Consider the following 24,012-nt stretch of genomic DNA (forward strand, 5'->3'; position numbering starts at 1 on the left):
ACTGTATAGTCGTAATAGCTTGGCGCTTTCCCCCTGAAAATTCCCTCCTTCATTGCTAAAATCTTTTCATATAATCCTCAGTACTCTGTGATATTTCGAATGGATATGAATTCAATTTTAGTTAAATGATCGTAAATAATCATCACTTCAAGATCTTTTTTCACGTTCAGATTTGGTCGTTTCATCATTGACTGGCTGATGTCTGGTAACTGTGATATGTCATTACCTCAGCTCAGTCCATTATATTGTTAACCAGCACGTTCCTGCTTTTGCCTTACCTGCTACTACACCTGCTACGCCTGCTACACCTGCTAAACCTGCTACACCTGCTACACCTGCTACACCTGCTAAACCTGCTACACCTGCTACACCTGCCTCTATGTTGACCAGACCACACACTAAAAGGTGAAGGGACGACGACGTTTCGGTCCGTCCTGGACCATTCTCAAGTCGATTGAGAACCCGCCTCTATTGTGAGTGAGAAAGATCACAACATTCCTTGGTGCCTTGCAGCGCAAATTTCAACCCAGAATGACTTGTTTTCCTTTCGTAAATCCTGGTACATTTTGTGACAAAGACAAGCAGCTCTTATCTTGTTTGTTTAAGATAAGAGCTTATCTTATCGTTGTTTGTTGTCATGCTTTGTACAAAGTGGTTTTTCTCCTTCCTATTTTTTTTTTGCTGAAGTATCTCTGGCATGAGAGATACTATCTTTATGTATTCTGAGTCATTAGTAGATAGAGTTGCTTTTACGTCTTCTCTTTCAGTTGTTTGGCTGACTAGCTTTCCTACGACGGCACAGTCCTTAATGACCGAATGTGAAGGATTGCGTCAGGCAGCCAGGTAGGCAGCCAGGTAGGCAGCCAGGTAGGCAGACAGGCAGGCAGGCAGCCAGGTAGGCAGACAGGCAAGCAGGTAGCCAGGCAGGCAGCCAGGCAGGTAGGCAGACAGGCAGGCAGCCAGGCAGGCAGCCAGGTAGGCAGGCAGGTAGGCAGGCAGGCAGCCAGGGAGGCAGCCAGGCAGGCAGCCAGGTAGGCAGCCAGGCAGGCAGCCAGGTAGGCAGGTAGGCAGGTAGGCAGACAGGCAAGCAGGTAGCCAGGCAGGCAGCCAGGCAGGTAGGCAGACAGGCAGGCAGCCAGGCAGGCAGCCAGGTAGGCAGGCAGGTAGGCAGGCAGGTAGCCAGGCAGGCAGCCAGGCAGGCAGCCAGGTAGGCAGGTAGGCAGGTAGCCAGGCAGGCAGCCAGGCAGGCAGCCAGGTAGGCAGGCAGGCAGCCAGGCAGGCAGCCAGGGAGGCAGCCAGGCAGGCAGCCAGGGAGGCAGCCAGGCAGGCAGCCAGGTAGGCAGCCAGGCAGGCAGCCAGGTAGGCAGGTAGGCAGGTAGCCAGGCAGGCAGCCAGGCAGGCAGCCAGGTAGGCAGGCAGGCAGCCAGGGAGGCAGCCAGGCAGGCAGCCAGGGAGGCAGCCAGGCAGGCAGCCAGGTAGGCAGGCTGCCTACCTGTCACATGGGCTGCTTGTGACAGTAACGTTACAGGCTAACAGCCAAGTCATGGCAAATGAAAAGGAATGAGTGAACATAACAACTTTAACTCTGTCCATGAAACAACTTAGATAAAGAATGCTCTAGTTGCATAGTTGCATAGAGAGGAAACTTGGAATAAAACTGCCAAAATTATATATGTACTCACGTAGTTGGGCTTGCGGGGAGGGTTGAGCTCTGGCTCTTTGGTCCCGCCTCTCAACCGTCAATCACCTGATTTACAGATTCCTGAGCCTACTGGGCCTCCTGAGCCTATATGTGTGTGTAGGTGAGTGTTGAATGTGTCGTGTTGAATCATTTGTATAATAGATTCACCTCTATTGGCTGAAATAGAGGTGTATCTCCCCTTTTTACTCATGTCCTCATGTCCCTCCTAATTACCTCAGGTTCCTCTTCCACCTCCAGCAACCCCCCCACGCACCTCCCCCTTTCCCTTCCAACACAGTGGAAGGGGTCTTCCCTCTCCCGCCTTGGTAACGAGCTCCTCAAAGCCTCTCCTCTTCCACAAATCGCGCCCTTAGGGAGAATACTGCTGCTCATTACCTGTCTCCTTTCCCCTCTACTTTTTTTCCTTTGCTTCCTTCGTCTCCTTTCCTCTTTTGTTAGTTATTTTCTTTTCGTTCTCACTTCTCGTTTCGCATTTATCCACCTCTCTGCTGTGCTTCACTCATTCACTCTCACTCGGGTCCCTAGGATCGTTTCGTCTTCTCATTATCACCCTCTTCCTTATTCACACTTAATTATCTCCCTCTTCTATTATCTTATATTATCTTAAATTGTCCTAATTTAAGTCCATGTCTCGTTACTATTCCAATTATTATTCTTCCGTTTTTTTTTTTTACTCTGGTGAGTATAGACGACTGCTGACTGCTGTTAGCAGGCTGAGAGCCTCACCCTTCTTGAGGTTATCTTGAGATGATTTCGGGGCTTTTTAGTGTCCCCGCGGCCCGGTCCTCGACCAGGCCTCCACCCCCAGGAAGCAGCCCGTAACAGCTGACTAACACCCAGGTACCTATTTTACTGCTAGGTAACAGGGGCATAGGGTGAAAGAAACTCTGTCCATTGTTTCTCGCCGGCGCCTGGGATCAAACCCAGGACCACAGGATCACAAGTCCAGCGTGCTGTCCGCTCGGCCGACCGGCTCCCTTGCTCATGGTCAGTCTTACCCTCTAGTTTTTCCCCTGGAACACGATCCAAGAGTCGTTTAACAACCAGAGTACCCCAATCACTGCTGGGTGAACAGAGGATTGACCAGTTAAGGATTGACCCCCCTATCTTGAGGTTACCTTGAGGTGCTTCCGGGGCTTGGCGTCCAAGCGGCCCGGTCGTCGACCAGGCATCCTGGTTGCTGGACTGATCAACCAGGCTGTTGGACGCGCAGTCACAGCCCCTTAGTCAATCCTCCCCAGCCAGGATACGAACCTGTGCCACCTGCACCATCTCTTTTCATCCTTTTTTCCCTTTTAACCTTTTTTTCTTCACTTGCCAATCTTTACCACCTTCTCATCTCCCTTGCCTGCTCCTTCAAACGCTTTTACAATCACTAAACTCTGCATATCTCCCTCACCTTTCTCCCGCAGACCCACTTTTATCCAATCACCTATTTGTCCCTTCCTCCACCTGCCATCTCCCCCATACCCATTAGTTACCCCTTAAAAGCCTCCTCCTTTAATGGGAGATAGACACCCATTTGCTGCCTGGCGGGTGAGGCTTGTTTGGCCCTCGACGCTGTAGGAACATTCGCAGGAAATTCTCACAGGCCTTACGAAGGGGGATATCAGATTTGCCTGGAACTGACGCTAATTGGACAGTTTGGTGTGCTGGAGGGTATGGGAGGAGAGGAAGGTCGTTAACGAGCAGTTAGACTTGTCGTAACTGTGCTGGTGGTGGACGTGGGTGGTTGTGAGGGGTTGTGAGTGGTTGTAGTAGTGGTGGTGGTGGTGGTGGTGGTGGTTGTGAGTGGTTGTAGTGGTGGTGGTGGTTGTGGTGGTAGTGAATGGTTGTAGTAGTGGTGGTGGCGTGGTTGTGAGTGGTTGTAGCAGTGGTGGTGGTGGTGGTGGTTGTGGTTGTGAGTGGTTGTAGTAGTGGTGGTGATGGTGTTGATTGTGGTTGTGAGTGGTTGTAGTAGTGGTGGTGGTGGTTGTGGTTGTGGTTGTGGTGGTGGTGATGGTGGTGGTGGTGGTGGTTGTGAGTGGTTGTAGTAGTACAGATGTTCCTCTTCTCATATCTTGACAACTACTATATACTTGCCGGCTTTCATATGTATTCATAATAATTTCCTTTAATTACCCTCTATTTTTATACTTTTTAGGAGATAACTTTATACATAGCGAGAGAGAGAGAGAGAGAGAGAGAGAGAGAGAGAGAGAGAGAGAGAGAGAGAGAGAGAGAGAGAGAGAGAGAGAGAGAGAGAGAGAGAGAGAGAGAGATTAAAGTGATGAGCCAATTCCATGAATAATATTATGCCTGAGCAGATTCTCTCAAGTTTAAATTTTCCATCAGTTTTGCCAGGGAATGCATCCCTGTATCCCTCTACTTCCTGCCCTTCCATCCCACCTCTCATGTCCCCTCCTTCCCTTCCTTCAAAAAACCCCCTTTCCTTCCACCCCCTTCCTTTAACCCCCCCTCCCTTCCCTCTTCCTCTCCTCCCAACCAGAACATTGCAATATTATTGGGACTAACGTTTATGCTAAAGGATGCGTTTTACTGAAGCACTCATAAGCATCTTCAGCTACAAAGAGCAGGTAACTACATGTTATGAAGGAGAGAGGCTAAGTATATCCCCATGTACGACTTAGGGAAGTGCTTGTTGAGAGGATTGGTTTATTTTTTCCTGGATTCTGTTTGCTCGTTTGGGGTAGTATGTTGTTAAAGATCTGCTACCTGGAACAAAGTTCCAAGTAGCACGGGCTACGGTGAGCCGCGTAGTACCTTAGTGTGTCTGGGGTAGTAGCTAGGAGGTGTTAATGAAGATAATTATACGTAACATTAGGCTGACTGTCGGTAATTTGGTAAAAAAAAATTACATGAAGTACAAATATAAATCAAATATAACCAAATAAACACGTCGAAGAGGGCAATGTACTAATATAAATGCTCAATTACGCAAATATATATAAATCAGATTTGAATAAAGACATGACCGTAATATATAAACTGAAGAGAGTTGAAGAGTTGAGCCAACAAGGAAGTTAATGAGTAGCGGTGAAGCCTGGAGGGGTAAAGTTGGACCAGCAGAAACTTTGGTCCAGGGTCGCAGCCCGCCTCACCACCACCGACGAGGGCCAATGCTTCAGGCACCAATTAATTGGTTTACAAGCCACAGCTCAGCTCCAGTAAAAGACAGGAACACACTGACTCACTGCTTGACTTTATAACTATATCATCTGGCTGTTTGTCTGTGTGAGAGAGAGAGAGAGAGAGAGAGAGAGAGAGAGAGAGAGAGACAGAGACAGAGACAGAGAGAGAGGGTATAGAGCCTCTGGTACAGTCACAGTCAGGAGATCGTCGACTGCACATCAGTTCCTCTGGTGCCCAGCATCACCTTCAGGAAAGCATCGTGACGGTAAGCAATAAATGGTGTTTCTCCAGCAACCAACATAATCCCAAGCGCTCAACCGATGAGAACTCTCCGAGTGTGTCTCTTGTGGGCCTTCCGGCGTGCGTGTGTGTGTGTGTGTGTGTGTGTGTGTGTGTGTGTGTGTGTGTGTGTGTGTGTGTGTGTGTGTGTGTGTGTGTGTGTGTGTGTGCAACAGCAGCCTCAGCCTGAACCTACTCTAGGCTCCAAGGATTCTATTGAGGCCTCTCACCATCACGAAACACAGATTCCATGATCTCGTTTTGCCTCATCTTACCAGAGCGACCATCTCCTGGCGACCAGAGCTGCGCGTGGTCCACACACTCCCCTGTATGTCCTTCACAGATCAATGACTTCAAGCTTGACCACTTCCCTTTACTGTACAGGAATCAGAAAAAATTGTGGAACTGGGCTCCCTCGACAGCTTATTCCAGGTAATTTACCATGCAAAGGGAACAAGCTTTGACTAATGTGACTGGACGAGACGTCATTAAATAGGGTTCTCCCTGTTTCGTGCTTGTCTGAAATGAACTGGTTGGGGAGAATAGGTCGCTCCTCTACCAGGTCCTCTCTGGGTCCTGTTGTTTACCAGTTATGCACAGTGAGCATCTACCGTGCAAAGCATTTTCTCCAAGGGCCTCTCGTGAGATGTGAGGCTGAGCTTCCTTATACTAATTCGAAAATCATCATAAAACGAATTCCAGTTACACTTTTCTTTTCAATTGTGGATCACCTCTTTCTCTCTCTCTCTCTCTCTCTCTCTCTCTCTCTCTCTCTCTCCCTCTCTCTCTCTCTCAACTCTCAATCTGCCTCTTACACCAGGATGCAACCCGTAACAGCTGCCTAATTCACAGGTACCCATCTACTGTTAGGTGAACAGGGTCATCCAGAATAATGAAATGTGCTTAAACGTCTCGCCCTCCGCGATGAACCAGGGAATCATTCGGTTAGTCACTCTTTGATCAATGGAACAAGTGGAGAGTAGAAAACTGCCGTTTTATACATTGGAACAAACGCGGTAAACAAAATCGGCACTTTCGGAAAACGGCGAGAGGCTCTGTTGGCCTGTCCTCTTGAATAAGTCACGGCATTTTGACCTCAAGATACCCAACGGACCAATAAAGAGATACCGTCAATCATAACGGCCAGGAAACATTCACGTTTTGTTTGTGGTCTGATAGGTTAGGTTAGTTTACGTTAGTTTATGTTCGAGCGTTTCAGTGCCCCATTTTCTGTCTGTTGTGGTCACTGGAGCTGACGGGCAGCACTACCGCCACCTGTCGGACACGTGTGTCATCACCACCTCCCAGTTGCCAACTAATTATAAGAACTCCGAAGTTCAGCTTTCCTTTCTTCTATACTGTGCCCACCACCCCTCTGTCCCCCTGACCCCCCTGTAACCCCCCTGATTCCTGCTATCAACAACAACATGTGTTCCCAGCCGTCAAAAGGATCTGGGGTAAGTACACTAAGAAGTGTACCCAATTTATCGGTGTACACACACCAGAGTGTAGGCTTGAAGTGTATTCAAAACTAAAGCATACTCGCTGGTTGGTTAGTAATCTAGCTTCCTGGTTTTAATGGTTTTTCAGAGGTTGGTGGTTCTCAAGCTCTACACCAAGCGCTAGTTGACGCCTCCAGCCCCCCCCCCCCCGCTACCCTCCCATACCTCGAGCTCCTGTCACCGTCTCTCACCGTGGGGGGACCTCCCTCATACACAACCTACGGTGAGTACTAGTAGTGGGCGTGCTACAGTGAGTACAATGTCAAATGCGCTAGAAATAAGCTCAAACGTGAGTTGATATCACATTAGTAACCTTTAGGTCGCGTCTTTTCATTCAACTGGATTATCGTAGATGCGGACCTGCAGGGTACGTCGGGTGCCTTCTCGTCCCGCTAACCTTGTCGTAAGGTCGTCCCGCTAACCTTGTCGTAAGGTCGTCCTACCAACCGTCTCTAAGATGCTCACAATACACAAGGATCTCTAAAATGCCTTGACTCAAACTGAAACCTTCGCGAACGGTCTCGACAGATTTCAGAGTCCTGACTAGGGAGGATTGACTAGGCACCAGTTATTAACTTTCGCTCCTGTTCACCCAGCAGTAATTAGGTAACTGGTTGTTAACGGGAATTTATAATTAGTTGAAGAAACCGAACCGGTTGAGAACTTCCCCCCCCAACACACATACAGCCACCCACCCCCCTCCGCCCTTCACTAAACAATGCCACCGACCGCTCACCATCGATCCCATCAACATACCCCTACAATATACCCACAAAACCACTCTAGACCAATCAGCCTCCGTCCCATCCCACAACACTCCAGCGAACTCTCTTGCTACACTCTGGCCAGCTGCCTATCTCCCAGCAATAATAAAACGTCCAAGTTTCACTGCTGGCATTGTTGCCTGAAGCTTGAGGGAGACCTGACGTAATTCCAACATTGCACAGCTACTTTTCAGGGTACGAACGCCAGCAACAGAGAAAATGTATCTGGTATTGTTTGAGACTCTTCCTCGTGTTGGGAATGGTCGCCCTTGACGCTGATGCTGGGTGTGGGGGTGTGGGGAGTGGGTGGGGTAGGTGTGGTGTGGGAGTGTGTGGGGTGTGAGTGTGGGGTGGGGAGTCTGTGGGGGTGGGAGTGTGGGGGTAGGTGTGAGTGTGGGTGTGGGGTGGGAGTGTGTGGGGTGGGGGTGGGTGTGGGAGTGGGGTGGAAAGTGGGTGTGGGGGTGTTGTTCCACACCCACTCTGTTGTTCCATGGGCTGTGTTGTTCCACACCCACCCCAGGGGAAGTAGACTTATTCCTCTCAATGTTTTCTGATGATGCAAAGAGTTTGAGAAGAATCAAGACAGATGAAGATAGAGACTGCAGAACGACCTGTACAAACTAGAGGAATAGTCTAGAAAATGGGTACTAAAGTTCAACTCAGGAAAGTGTAAAGTAATGAAATTAGACGAAGGGCGCAGGAGGCTGAACACAAGGTACCATCTGGGAGGTGAAATTCTGGAAGAGTCAAAAGAGAGAGGAAGATCTGGGGGTTGATATCACATCGAACCTGTCCCCAAAAGCCAACATCAAAAGGATATCATCAGCGGCATATGCAAGATTGGCCATCATAGGAAACTTGTGTAAGGAATAAGGAGAAACTAGGATAGTTAAAGGTTGCACTAGATGGCCGAACAGGTAGAGGGAGTGTGATGGAGCTAAATCTCGATCTTGAAAGCCCAAATAGGCAAGATCTAGCTGTTCTCCAGCGGAGGTCGGGCAGATGGTGCCTTACCTCAGCTCTGACAAATGTAAGGTAATGAAGATAGATGTGAGAAGACCCCAGGGACAGTATGGACTAAGAGGAAGGTGGTGGTGGTCAAGAGTAGTGAAAGTGGAGGATCTGGGAGTGTATTCAACACCTGATGTCTGTAGACGGGGCCGACCTCACACATGGGGTGTGGCTCACCCATCTGGAGCCACATGGGTGTGGCTCATCCATCTGGAGCCACATGGGTGTGGCTCATCCATCTGGAGCCACATGGGTGTGGCTCATCCATCTGGAGCCACATGGGTGTGGCTCATCCATCTGGAGCCACATGGGTGTGGCTCATCCATCTGGAGCCACATGGGTGTGGCTCATCCATCTGGAGCCACATGGGTGTGGCTCATCCATCTGGAGCCACATGGGTGTGGCTCATCCATCTGGAGCCACATGGGTGTGGCTCATCCATCTGGAGCCACATGAGTGTGGCTCCAGACTTGGTGGTGAGGGAAGGCCCTCATCAGAGGCCAGGGGGGGCCCCCTGCAGGTCGACCTCAGACTTGGGTGTGGCTCACCCATCTGGAGCCACATGGGTGTGGCTCACCCATCTGGAGCCACATGGGTGTGGCTCACCCATCTGGAGCCACATGGGTGTGGCTCACCCATCTGGAGCCACATGGGTGTGGCTCACCCATCTGGAGCCACATGGGTGTGGCTCACCCATCAGCCATCTGGAACCACATGGGTGTTGTTCCAGACTTAGTGGTGAGGAAAGGCCCTCATCAGAGGCCAGGGAGCCCCCTGCAGGTCGACCTCAGACTTGGGTGTGGCTCCAGACTTGGTGCTCAAGCAGGGCCTCGGACCTCTTCCTTACACATTACCTGAAGAAATACGATGCCGTTAGTCAGATTATAACATTTGTGCCAGGAGCTCCGTGGCACGGGAGAGCGCGCAGGAAGGTGTGCATCTCTTGGCACACTCTCTCTGACACTATCTGTAATGGCACCAAGTCTCTGAGGTGCCGCCACTCTCCTGGGAGGGGAGACAGTACTGGAGTGCCAGGTGCCAGAGTGGGACTAATCTATACTGGAGAGACTGTGTATTAGTGTGTGATAACTGGGTGAGAATAGCCTGAGTTACCTCGTCCCTTTGTGTGTATTTATACCTCAATAAACTTATTTCAATTCAAAGTACAAGATCACCTAATTGTACCAGCAGGATCGACCACGAGCTTTTGAATGCCTTTTTTGTTATCAATTGTTGGTCATTTAGGACAATGGCTGCCCAATGGTTGGTGTTGGGTGGTGTGGGTGGTGGTGTGTGATGGTGGTAGGGGTGTGGGTGGTGGTAGTGTGTGATGGTGTTAGGTAGTGTGGGTGTTGGTGTGTGGTAGTGTGGGAGATATTGTTCTGGCAGTGGTGATGATTTTGTCCATGTTTAACTGTGTTATTTTGTTCATGTTTAACTGTGTTATTTTGTCCATGTTTAACTGTGTTATTTTGTCCATGCCATTTTACCTTCTTCATTCTGATCTGGGAGGCAGACTTTAAGGTATATAAAACCACGAAAATATATTGTTGTTTCGGTTAAGTCTACAGTGATGTTAAAAATTTATCACTGAGGTTCAGATTCTTAGAAATTCACAGTAAGACTCGGTAATCATATAACTAGTTGTTTCACTCCGAGAAAAGTCTCCATTGTTTTACTCGTGACTACAAATACCACATTGTAATGCTGAAGTTCATTAGTGTCTTAACTTTTCAACTTGTCTTACCCCGTAGTGGTATAGCAATACTTAATGGTTTGGTAAATATTTTAAATGTGTGAGAGAATAGCCTCGGAAGAGAAGATCAAATACGGCCAGAGAAAATTAGCTTCTTTCTGATATCGTATCAAAATTGTCTTCTGCCGCTCTGTTATTTACATAGTATTCATTTCGCTGAGTTACATATTGTGTGGCTCTAACCTACATACATCTTGAGGTTATCTTGAGATGATTTCGGGGCTTTAGTGTCCCCGCGGCCCGGTCCTCGACCAGGCCTCCACCCCCAGGAAGTAGCCCGTGACAGCTGACTAACACCCAGGTACCTATTTTACTGCTAGGTAACAGGGGCATAGGATGAAAGAAACTCTGCCCATTGTTTCTCGCCGGCGCCTGGGATCGAACCCAGGACCACAGGATCACAAGTCCAGCGTGCTGTCCGCTCGGCCGACCGGCTCCCATGGTACTCAGGGTCCTGTCGATGACTTCGTGTCATGCACTCTTTCCATGTGATTTAGCCGTCGTATTCTTCATCAACGTCCCATCAAACCCTCAACATCATCACCCAGGCATCATCCCCTCAGAGTATCACCACCCAGCATCACCATCAGCATCACTTCACCCCACAAGCATCATCACCCAGCATCACCATCAGCATCACCTCACCCCACAAGCATCATCACCCAGCATCACTTCACCCCACAAGCATCACTCCTCATCTCTCGAACAATTTTTACTTCCTTTCTCTGATTTTCGTCTTCTTTACGAACACATTTCCGTGTCCGCCTGCATTTTTTGGCGCGAGGAAAATCCGGTCTTAGATTATAAAAAAGAAAAGAAAAAAGGTATTATTGACGACTTCAAGAAAAGGCAAGAGATTTACCCATAGACCAATAAATGATTTTGACTTGTGATGGAGGACTATATAAAGTCACGAATCACTAAATTTTTTGTAATGAAAGATCAAAGATTCATTATAATATATTATAATGAATATAATATATTCATTATAACAAACAGCTTTTTCGTCATAAATACCTGATTTCATTTTAATTTGGGGTGTTGGGGACAGGAAGCCTGCGCTTTGGGTTATCGAGGTCCGCCTTCCTGGCATGTAATCCACACCAATTGTCTAGCTCTTGGGTACCTATTATACAGCTAGGTGAATAGGTGGATCAGGTGAAAGGTTCTCCCTAGGTCACCTACTGACTTTTCCCTCCAGGATGAAACCCACAACAGTTGCCTTCTTCCGGGTATTCATATTACTTCTAAGTGGACAGAGGCATCAGGTGAAAATAAATGTGTGTTTCTGTCCTGTCCGCGGATTGAATCCTGGCCTCCGGGTTGTGAGCGGAGGACGCAGACCACTGTGCTACAGGACAGTGAGAGACCACACGGAGGGAGAGACCAAAGAGACAGATGTTCAGACCTCAGAGATGATGAAGCCATAGTTGATAGTCAGCTCTGGACCATCGGGGATCGATCGCCGACTTTGCAAAATGCGTCGCTGGCAGAGATTATGGTGATGTCGGAACCATGAGTCTTAATGTATTACATGAATGACACTTGGTTAGAAATATGACAAGATGACAGTGTCTACAAGGCTTCGTGTCGGCGCAGAGGCGCTGCTGTCTCAACCTCTGCCTCGGGTCTTCAAATGACGGTATTGGGGGGTAGAAATACCTGGTTGATACCTGGTTGGTTGATATCTGGTTGATGGGGTTCTGGGAGTTCTTCTACTCCCCAAGCCCGGCCCGAGGCCAGGCTTGACTTGTGAGAGTTTGGTCCACCAGGCTGTTGCTTGGAGCGGCCCGCAGGCCCACATACCAGCCTAAGCTACTCTATCCCTTTGAGATGTATTTTTTCCTGTCTCAATAAACATACTTGAATGACGGTATTCAGGGTATGAAGAGTAGCGTGTGTACGCCTTTATAGTGATGGTACTGTGCAGTAATGATCATCTGGGTGTGTCTAGTACAGATCCTCTGTATTGACGGTACTGTGCGTGATTGTTGACCAAACCACACACTAGAAAGTGAAGGGACGACGACGTTTCGGTCCGTCCTGGACCATTCTCAAGTCGATTGTGAGCATGGTCGATTGTTTATTAAATAACCCCTTTAAGAACATTTCCGGATCTGCTAATGGTACTATAGAATAAAGGGGGGATTCCCCATACCCCCATATCCCATACTAACCCTTTCCCCCACACTCCCTCAACACCATCCCCTACCCTCTCCTCCCTTCACTCCCAGCGACGGGGAAATAAAAACCCGGGAGTCGAGGAAATAGACATGTTGGGGATAAATAAAAAGACATAAAGATAGGAAATACGTTCACTCCAGAGCACGGCCACAGAGACAGATGGTGAGGCGCCGGCTGGAAGACTGGGCTGAAGGGGAACCAGAGTGACTGGAAAATACTACGAGCGGGCCCAGGAAGCAAACGGTAAAAAATACGAACACGTTCTCGGGACCTGGAACGAGACGGACTGGAAGAGAGACAGAGATACACAGAAATATTAACTATTCAATGGACAAATTGAACAGAAATTAGAAATAACCCATCAAGCCATCGAACACGTAATCTTCATGTTTCTCGCGGTACTAAACCTGGTCACAACGTAAGCAGGATAGCAGGATACACCAAAGAACGTTATCCTAAGCAAAAAAGTATCACGTCTGTAGGATAGCTTTAAAATCCATGGACGATGGAACAGCTGTAAAATATTGTGCATGACTCGAAGCAAACTTTTCTTTTTTTCTTTTTGGTTGAAGTGTCGGACACAATGATATATCAGGAAGGAATAAATTAGCTTAAGCAGGACCATTACGCAGCTGCTGATCACAAAGGCTCGGTAATCAAATTTTGGAGAGACGTGCAGGGTGTCTGTAAGTTGTGTGGGGGGGGGAGGTAGAGCAGACTCTGCAGGCACGGAGGGAGGAGGTAGAGCAGACTGAGCAAGCACGGAGGGGGGGGGGGGAAGGTAGAGCAGACGGGGCAATCAAGGTGTCTGGGATTTACCTGCCTGTCTGTCGTATCCCGGGGCATCAGAACAGGGATAATGAGTAGCATAACACCTAAATAAAATAGTTAATATTATTGTTGCATGTCAGAGATACTCATTTGATTAGTATACAGAAAATGTTGTGAAGATGAGTGTCAGTACCCAGGAAGCCAGACACAGTTTCAAATGTATATTTCATACACCCAACAAGTTTGGAAAGTATATATCATTGAAAGTTGAGAGGTGGAATCAAAGAGCTGAAACCCAACCCCCCGCAAGCACGACTAGGTGACTGCTCGCCGCGCAAATAAGAGAGCGTATCCCCTCTCCAACTTTCATCTGGATATCAAGAACTCTTTTGGGAAAAAATGTGAAGAAAATGAAAAGGTCTGATGAGGTCTTGATGTACTAGAACTTGCAAGCTGCTCACCTCTCAGTGTGGCAGCGGCGACGCCCGGTATGGCGACGACGGAGCCCGGTATGGCGACGACGGAGCCCGGTATGGCGACGACGGAGCCCGGTATGGCGACGACGGAGCCCGGAATGGCGACGACGGAGCCCGGAATGGCGACGACGGAGCCCGGAATTGCGACGACGGAGCCCGGAATTGCGACGACGGAGCCCGGAATTGCGACGACGGAGCCCGGAATTGCGACGACGGAGCCCGGAATTGCGACGACGGAGCCCGGAATGGCGACGACGGAGCCCGGAATGGCGACGACGGAGCCCGGAATGGCGACGACGGAGCCCGGAATGGCGACGACGGAGCCCGGAATGGCGACGACGGAGCCCGAAATGGCGACGACGACCCCCGGTATGGCGACGACGACCCCCGGTATGGCGACGACGACCCCCGGTATGGCAACGAAGCCCGGAATGGCGACGACGGAGCCCGGAATGGCGACGACGGAGCCCGGAATGGCGACGACGGAGCCCGGAATGGCGACGACGGAGCCCGAAATGGCGACGACGACCCCCGGTATGGCGACGACGACCCCCGGTATGGCGACGACGACCCCCGGTATGGCGACGACGACCCCCGGTATGGCGACGACGACCCCCGGTATGGCAACGAAGCCCGGTATGGCGACGACGACCCCCGGTATGGCAACGAAGCCCGGTATGGCGACGACGACGGAGCCCGGTATGGCGACGACGACGGAGCCCGGTATGGCGACGACGACGACGCCCGGTATGGCGACGACGGAGCCCGGTATGGCGACGACGACGGAGCCCGGTATGGCGACGACGACGACGCCCGGTATGGCGACGACGGAGCCCGGTATGGCGACGACGGAGCCCGGTATGGCGACGACGGAGCCCGGTATGGCGACGACGGGCAGTATAACGAAGCAAACGTCCTCTGACAAATACGTTTCGACGGGAATGTATTAAACTCGCCCCATTATTTGGGCGGGAGAGTGTACATTATACACTCCCCCGCCATGTACACGTACAATACAGTGGTGGTGTACACTGTGGGGGAGCAGGGGGAGCGTGCGAGGGGCCAACCCGTCATCCACGCCGGTGTTAAGATTGGCTTGACGGGGCGTAAAGGGGCCAGGGATACTGGTGTGGTTGGCGGGCGATCACAGGGAAGCGGGAGCTAATTACTGGCCGGCAGGTGTGTGTGTGTGTGAGGCAGGGCCCTCACCTGGGCCCCCTCACCTGGGGGGCTCACCTAGGGGGGCCCTCACCTACCCTGGAGGGTAGAACCGTCCTACACCCTTCCCCCCCCCCCCCCTCTCTCTCTCTCTCTCTCTCTCTCTGAAAATTACACATTTTGCGTGCTGCCACTGTGTGATTGAGATCGTTCGTGTACTTTAAAACTCACACAATCCCAGACATATTCGAACGCACGCGACTCGGGGTCACATTTGACGCGCGCACGCAACCGGTCACACACAGCTCCAGTTACACGCGCGCACGTAACCGGTCACACGCACAAGAAAACTACCATTATGCAACAGCATTATATTACTCAAATACTCGTTTCGTTCAGCCAACATTGTTTACATCCACACAACAAACGAGCCTCTTATAACCCTGGTAAACACTTGAAATTTCAAGTGTTTCGAATGTTTACAATAGTGCATATTCCTTCCCCTTCCCCTGATCTCCCTAACCCCCCCTTCCCCATGTCCCTCTCACCCCCCCCCCTCCCTCTCCCCTGATAATTTTCAACCCCCATTCGTCCCTGTCCAACCACTTGGGCTGGATTGTTGAGTGAAGGTCTCGCTTTATGCAGGTCGGCCTTCAATATATATATATATATATATATATATATATATATATATATATATATATATATATATATATATATATATATATATATATGAAGTCCTTCGTCTCCTACTCTTGAAGATGAGTTAACAGGAACTCAACATTCACTAATGCAACAGTTAAAAATGCAAGCATCTAAAGCCTAGGAGACGAGTAGGTAATTATCTTGTGGCAGTTGCCATCGTGGAGGCAATTTTCCGTGAGGATCCTTGATATAATTAACACACACACACACACACACACACACACACACACACACACACACACACACACACACACACACACACACACACACACACACACACACACAGTTGAGAGAGAGGACCAAAGAGCCAAAGCTCAACCCCCGCAAGCACAACTAGGAGAGTACACACACGCCGACCAAGAGGGTTCCGTCTTTAACATGAAAGAGAAAAACTAATCCAGGGGATGGTATCGCGCCGAGCCTGCTGCCTGAGGTAAACATTCCCTGTATAACACAAGTAGTATATGCTAGGGAGGAATTATTAGGGAAAGCTGCTGTTGCTGTTTTAGATTCAGCTGCTCGAACCGTAAGTTCGGAGCAACACGGGCTATGGTGAGCCCTCTAGTAGACTTACCTGGCACAGGAGCGGGGCTGTAACTTGGAAAGAGGCAAGCCATTACGACTATATAGAACTTGGTATGGGTCAGGATAAGGATTTTGGATGGGACGGGGGGAAGGAATGGTGCCCAACTACACTGGAAGGTCGGGAATTAAGCGACCTATCTGTCTCTCTCTCTCTCTCTCTCTCTCTCTCTCTCTCTCTCTCTCTCTCTCTCTCTCTCTCTCTCTCTCTCTCTCTCTCTCTCTCTCTCTCTCAGAAGAGTTTTGAGTCCTTGAATCTTGCAGTAACCACCCTGAAGCCATCAACACTGCCACTCTTCTGGTCAAAAAAGGTGTCCAGCAGCGGGACACCCTCATAAATACTGGCAGGCAGTATCCTCCTCCTCCGTGATAGCAGCCTGACGATTTAAATGCGACAACACACAATATACGTTTACTAAAACATCTACCACTTACGGGCTATTCATGCCCGTGCCACATCTTGCGGTGGCTTAATCTTCATTAATCAATCAATTTCTCACTCTCTCACAGAGAGAGAATATGTGATTTCTCCAGAATTAAGTCTAACAGGCGGGGCCCAGGAGCTAGATAACATTTCCCCTCAACAGTCATATAGCGTAGTTAGTATTATAGTTAAAATAACCACAGGAAACGTATCAATATGTAGTCAAGCAAAGGAATATTATTTACTGTCTAATCCCTAGTGTAGTGATGGTGGATAAAATGTTGATGTTTATCCTCCTCGGCCTTGACCAGTGGCTGAATAACGTGTTCTCATCCTCTTCGGCCTTGACCAGCGGGTGAATAACGTGTTCTCATCCTCCTCGGCCTTGACCAGCGGGTGAATAACGTGTTCTCATCCTCTTCGGCCTTGACCAGCGGGTGAATAACGTGTTCTCATCCTCCTCGGCCTTGACCAGCGGGTGAATAACAGAGCAATCTCAGGGGGCTGTTATATTGCATGTCTGAAGGTCAAATATCTGTTTGATATTTTAGACTCGAAGCTCCGAACCTGCACTCGACTTGTATGCTCGAGTTTTATTAAAGGTTCAGAGTGTGTCAGTAATCCTTCAGTGACAATAAAGGATCAGACTGGACCAGTCTCCTCCAGCAACCCGTCTTTAGACCGAGTCTATTCCATTCAGCGGTCGACCCCAAGGACGCATTCATCAGTTCTAACATGCTGTTCATTCAAAACCGGATTTTCTCGAATATAAATTAATATTGTTATATATTAGCATACTGTGCATATTTAGACATTGGTTAAATTAGGTGTTTTAGGTTGGTGATTTTTTGTAGTACGTGGGTGAAGTATTTACAGAGTTGTGGTTCGAACAAAAGTCGTCAGTGAAACACTTGTTCCGGAAGTGTTCGGACGTCATCAATTGTGAGTCGTGAGTAAACCGTTTTTCATTCATAAACAGCTGGGGGTTTGGCGGGTGCATGGAATGGACTTTGGCCTTTGTTTATGAGGACGGGCTGGTTCCAGACTGGCCTTATTGAAGGATTAGAACGAGCTAGTAATCATCCAAACTGACTTTATTAAAGGGTCGTTCATGAACTTGAAGGGCCTGAGCTACGAGTTAATAAACTGTACCTCACCTCGCTATAGGAGATGAGGCATAGTGGGGAGGGGACATAATAGCGACATACAAGATTCTAAGACAAATTTACATAGAATCATTTCTCAAAGCTTCAATCAGAGACAGGTGATACATAGAAACTAGACACACAAAACTAATCGATTTGATTAGCAATAAGCTAAAAAATGATTGGCAGGCGGGACTGGAAGCCGAAGCCTGACCCCTACAAGCACATCTAGGCGAGTACACACACACACACACACACACACACACACACACACACACACACACACACACACACACACACACACAATGGGACAGGAGTCATTGCTGTAAACCGATAGCTGGAAAGGCGGGATCCAAGAGTCCATGCTCTATCCTGCAAGCACAACTAGGTGAGTACACACACACACACACACACACACACACACACACACACACACACACACACACACACACACACACACACACACACACACACACACTAGGAAACACCCAACCATAGCTAACATGAATCAAAAGTGTTGATCTCTCTGGTAAAGGCAAGTTGGCTTTGTTAGAACAAGTTCATTGGAACTTGTTGCCCAGGGTCGTTAGTTCTGAGAGTAAATCCTCATTATGAGAAATTTAGAGTAGCCATTCCTCATACTCCCAGACAGTTTAATGAGGGGGAGTATGTCGTCCATTATCACCTGGATAAATTATAATTATTTACGAGACTGACACATGGTGTTTAGTGGCGTATTCTCTCATTGTCTCTGTCTCCTTCTTTCTGTCTCCTCCCGCCCCCTCTGTCTCTCCCACTGTCCCCCTCTGTCTCTCCCTCTGTCTCTCCCTCTGTCTCTCCCTCTGTCTCTCCCTCTGTCTCTCCCACTGTCTCTCCCACTGTCTCTCCCACTGTCCCCCTCTGTCTCTCCCTCTGTCTCTCCCACTGTCCCCCTCTGTCTCTCCCTCTGTCTCTCCCACTGTCTCTCCCACTGTCTCTCCCACTGTCTCTCCCACTGTCCCCCTCTGTCTCTCCCACTGTCTCTGGCACCACTGAAGCTCTTATACTCATTATGAATTCCAGGTAATTAGTGTGCGTCCCTCCCGGAGAGGTGACGTAATATGGGAAGGGTTGGATCACCCAGTAGAGAGAAACCTGAGCTGGCAACCCTGGCTGGCAGCCCTGGCTGGCAACCCTGGCTGGCAACCCTGGCTGGCAGCCCTGGCTGGCAACCCAGGCTGGCAACCCAGGCTGGCAGCCCTGGCTGGCAACCCAGGCTGGCAGCCCTGGCTGGCAACCCTGGCTGGCAACCCAGGCTGACAACCCAGGCTGGCAACCCTGGCTGGCAACCCTGGCTGGCAACCCTGGCTGGCAGCCCTGGCTGGCAACCCTAGCTGGCAGCCCTGGCTGGCAACCCTGGCTGGCAACCCTGGCTGGCAACCCTGGCTGGCAACCCAGGCTGGCAACCCTAGCTGGCAACGAAGATAAACAACCCTATACGGTAGAACCAAGTGTTACCAACTGTCTCATTTCCTGGCAACCATAAAGACAGACATAAAGCTTGAAGGTGCCATGGTCAAGACGGTTGGGCAATACAGTATTTGATTGTGTTACAGCTTTGTGAACATTGTGGTTGTAAAGTATATTTTTTTTTCTGATAGAGGGGGGGAAAAGGGGTTATTACATTCCTGTTCCTAATATGGCCCATCTTTCTGTATCTGGTGTGGACCAGCAAACGTTTCAGTAGTCTAGGATTTGATTGATGGAGATTAAGTCATCCAAGAGGTGGCACGGGCATGAATAGCCCGTAAAGTGGTTTAGGGATTCTTATACGCAGTTTGAACAAATCCACAAGGGCCGTGACGAGGATTCGAACCTGCGTCCGGGAGCATCCCAGACACTGCCTTACGCAGTTTAACGTTTCGTGATGTTATCACAGGAGCACGAGGCAGTTATCGTGATGTTATCCCAGGAGCACGAGCCAGTTATCATCCTGTTATCTCAAGAGGACGAGCCAGTTATTATATTTGGAATTACTTGGTATGTTGCTGATATTTTTTCCGCCGCAACACTAAATTACATAACTTTTTTGTTATTTTGTTTTTTGTTTTGCCAAGATTTAGATATTATAATGTTGGTCACAGCTGGCTAATAAAGTCTGGTTTCAATTAGATTCCGCACCACGATCCCGCTTGAGTGAGTGCTCATCCTGACGTTCTTTGAATTGAAATCGAGGGCTAATATCGAGTATTATACAAGTATTCTCCCCTCACGTACTTTGTACTGAAGGAAGTAGTTTGCATAATTCATAATAGAACTCCTTGAGTCTACCGTCAAGTATGGTACTAAGACTTTAAGGGTTAAGTAGAGGGGTCTTCCTTCTCATAGGTCTAGTCCTCGACTCCTGGTGGTCCTTCAGCGAGGCTGAGCAACTCTCACACTACTGGAGATAAGTGTGTGTGACGGCCCGAGTTTCAAAAAGTGTTGCGCCCTCAGTGTGCCTTACTGCGGTCGGGTGTGCAAGATTACTGTACCAGCATTTGTACAAAGTGTGTAGGAAGAGCTATATGCAGCTGAACAAATCCACAAGGGCCGTGACGAGGATTCGAACCTGCGTCCGGGAGCATCCCAGACACTGCCTTAATCGACTGAGCTACGACTTCATTTGATGCATCACGTTAGTGTGATCTGTGATCTTGTACCTTCAGGACATCCGACCAGGACGGACCGAAACGTCGTCTTCCCTTCACCTTCTAGTGTGTGGTCTGGTACCTATTTTACTGCTAGGTAACAGGGGGCATAGGGTGAAAGAAACTCTGCCCATTGTTTCTCGCCGGTGCCCGGAATCTACAGGTGTGTGTGTGTGTATTCATTATCTACATAAAATTTTACTTACAAAATATAATTTTTTTAATTACTGACTCTGTGCATATGCAATTTAATTGATATATTTCCTTATAAATTAATGTCCCGTGTTACATATTCCGAGAGCAGAAGCCTTGTCAACAACGACCTTGAAAATATGAATTATTTACACACAAGTTGACCAGACCACACACTAGAAGGTGAAGGGACGACGACGTTTCGGTCCGCCCTGGTCGGATGTCCTGAAGGTACAAACGTCAGGGTGACATCACTGTAGTGAGGGGGGCATCACTGTAGTGAGTGTGACATCACTGTGACGAGGGGGACATCACTGTGACGAGGCCTAGAGAGCGTCCACGGGCTAAATAACACCCGGCGTCCTTACTAGTTTCTTCTTGAGATTAACCACGATATACAACGGCGACTTCCTAGAAGAGAGAGGCAGCAACATCGCCAAAATTTTCGCGATGCTCAAGAGATCTTTTGAGAAGGTGAAGGAAAGCAGCGACTGGGGGTTCATCTTACCCACAGGTCACACACCTCCATTATCACCCAGGCACTCAGGAAGAGTGGCATGCATGTCACTTGCCCCAGCACCTGGACGACCACATCACCTACAGAGTTCTATCCACTCATGGTGATTACCTTCCAGCTGGGTTAAGTCTCAGGGGTAGGGGATGGGGGAGGGGGCTTTCTATCCTGCTTCAGCCTCTCAATACTTCTCTCTTCCTCTCTATCCTCTTCACCTCTCTTTAAGTTTATCGAAATGCACTCGGCATCGCATCCGGTCTCAGCCCAAGTCTTTTAACAGATATAGCTTCCCTTCAAAAGGTATCCGCACCATCACTATGCCTCCCACACTAAAAGCAAAGACCTGAGCAAGTGGGAAAAACATTTCCTGGGAGAAACCTCACGTGTTTTTCACACATGAATCGATGAACATAAGTGCTTAGAGAGATAAAAAATGTCAATAATCTGGACGAAGGTCAACCATCACTCGACTTAAAAATTGTAAACATCAAATTGCCAGGCTAGAGATCGGTATTTTAAACCCCAAGACAGAACCAGGACCTGACTTAAACCCACTTCATGTGATGCTGATCCTATGATCTCTAGCACACTTCCTGGGATGCTGATCCTATGATCTCTAGCACACTTCCTGGGATGCTGATCCTATGATCTCTAGCACACTTCATGTGATGCTGATCCTATGATCTCTAGCACATTTCCTGGGATGCTGATCCTATGATCTCAAGCACACTTCATGTGATGCTGATCCTATGATCTCTAGCACACTTCCTGGGATGCTGACCCTTCAAATCCTTTTCATCCCATTACCATTTCTCCCAGCACTTCTGACCGACTAAAGTGTAGATGGAGAATATAATATCGTGCTGCATCCATTTTGTTTTTTATGCTAACTCGCACTTGGTCAAACTTGCGCTTGAACTCTCCTTCGCCAAATAATAACTCGCCTTTCTCAAATGTCTTTGTTGATTTGTCTGCAGTTTGCCAGTCATTCCGTTTTCAGATGTCTGATTCCATCAGAGGGAAAAATCAGGTCTAATCCAGTTGGTTTATTATACCCTGTCATTCCTCTTCAGTACGTCTAGCAGTGTACATCTCAGTGTCTGTTTTGTGAGGATCCATGTTTTCCCAGCCAATTTCAATCTGGTTGAAGTTGTTCAAAATAAGGAGTCTTGTACGAATCATGTTTGTAACCGATTTAGCCCCTTATGTGGTGGTTCTATTAGTCCTGTTGATATTGCGTTCTTAGAGTATCTGGTTTGACAGGTGATTGTATAGGATTAGTTGGAATTGTTGGTCCATCATTTGTCTCCAATTTCTTCAATTTCCAATTTCTATGAACCAGAAGAGCCAAGCCACCTCCTCTACCTTGTGCTATTCTCATTATATTTGAGTCTTCCTGGGAAATTGGGTTCATTATTCTTCCCGAGAGCTTCGGTTCTGCAAGCCTCGTTACGTCCAGATTGTCATCTTTTATGTATTAAGGTCACTGGTATTGTAAGCCATCCTCGCCAGAGTCAGGTTCACCACTCTAACGTTCACTTCGTTATGCTTTCTCAGTTTCTGATTTACCAGACCTCTGGGCAAAGGGATGAATGATTAAAATGAGAAAGTAAAGTTGTGAGATGAGATGAAACTACGAGAGTATTGGAGGACAGTGATCAGGGGGCGAATGTGATAGGAAGATGTTAAATGTCACTGGGAAAATGAAAATTGGGGTAGAAGAGTTAAGGGTAAGGGGAGGTGGATAAGAGTAGTTTGACCAGACCACACTAGAAGGTGAAGGGACGACGACGTTTTGGTCCGTCCTGGACCATTCTCAAGTCGAATCGACTTGAGAATGGTCCAGGACTGACCGAAATGTCGTCGTCCCTTCACCTTCTATTGTGTGGTCTGGTCAAATTACTTTAGCTCAGTGACTCATCGCCTGCATATGGATAAGAGTAGTATGTGAAGGGTGGTAAGGTATGGTATTGGTGTTGAGGAGGAAGGTAGGACTCTGGTGTTAGTGTTGGTACTAGTTGTAAGGAGTGGGGCCTATAATCGGATTGCTCACAATCGACTTGAGAATGGTCCAGGACGGACCGAAACGTCGTCGTCCCTTCACCTTCTAGTGTGTGGTCTGGTCGACCCAAAATAGAAAACAGGACATAGTGTATCAATTTCGCCAGCCTCTGTTCTTTTCTAGTACGACAATGTTTGGCCTTAGAGGTAGACTATACGCCAAAAAGTGACGTTCTATTAGGAGGACGGGTTATTGTTGTTTAAGATTCAGCTATTGGGAACAAAAAGTTCCGAGTAGCACGGGCTATGGTGAGCCCGTATTAGACTTACCTGGCACAGGAGCGGGGCAGTAACCGAGGACGGGTTGCTCACTCACAACAAAGCTGTCTGGATCAAACCGATCGTTCAAAGACACAAATGGTTTCCTGTAAAATGTCCACCCCTTCACCTGCTTCACCTTGTCACGCGACGCGGTGTTTTCTCATTTATCACAACTCTCAGCCATGCACTGCCCACACAACTTGTTGGTGTTGTTTAAGAATCAGCTACCGGGAACAAAAAGTTCCAAGAAGCACGGGCTATGGCGAGCCCTTAGTGGACTTACCTGGCACAGGAGCGGGGCTGTCCACACACACAACTTGTTAATTGAATCATGTTATATTGTGACTGATCTCGCTTGCACTTGACTCGCCAAAGACCTCCTAGGAGGTTCCCGATTCAATATACACATCTTAAGTGAGGTAGAAATAGCCTAAGCTACTCTATCCCTTTGAGATGTATGTCTTTCTTATCTCACTAAACATACTTGAACTTGTAAACATCTTGGTTATCATCGTCTCAGGCTTTTCTTTATTCCCCTGACCTTTGTATCGCTGCGTCTATAGTCATCTGTTATTCCGTGTTCGTCTTGCTACATCTGTGTGTGTGTGTGTGTGTGTGTGTGTGTGTGTGTGTGTGTGTGTGTGTGTGTCTGTGTGTGTGTGTCTGTGTGTGTGTGTGGGTTGGTCTGTGCGACAGGCCGGTGTGACTGTGACTCCTATCACTG

General features: G+C 48.5%; 1 long non-coding RNA gene across 1 annotated transcript in view; it reads left to right on the forward strand.

Moving 5' to 3' along the window:
- The window catches only part of LOC123767317 (uncharacterized), a 59,335-nt gene that overhangs the window by 16,553 nt on the left and 18,770 nt on the right, over positions 1 to 24,012 (forward strand). The window contains exon 3 of the long non-coding RNA XR_006773939.2: positions 6,704 to 6,838. This is a non-coding gene — a long non-coding RNA (uncharacterized lncRNA). The remainder of the gene's footprint in view (positions 1 to 6,703; positions 6,839 to 24,012) is intronic.

This window comes from Procambarus clarkii, chromosome 74 (genome assembly GCF_040958095.1).
Source record: "Procambarus clarkii isolate CNS0578487 chromosome 74, FALCON_Pclarkii_2.0, whole genome shotgun sequence".
Classification (NCBI taxonomy): Eukaryota; Metazoa; Arthropoda; class Malacostraca; order Decapoda; family Cambaridae; genus Procambarus; species Procambarus clarkii.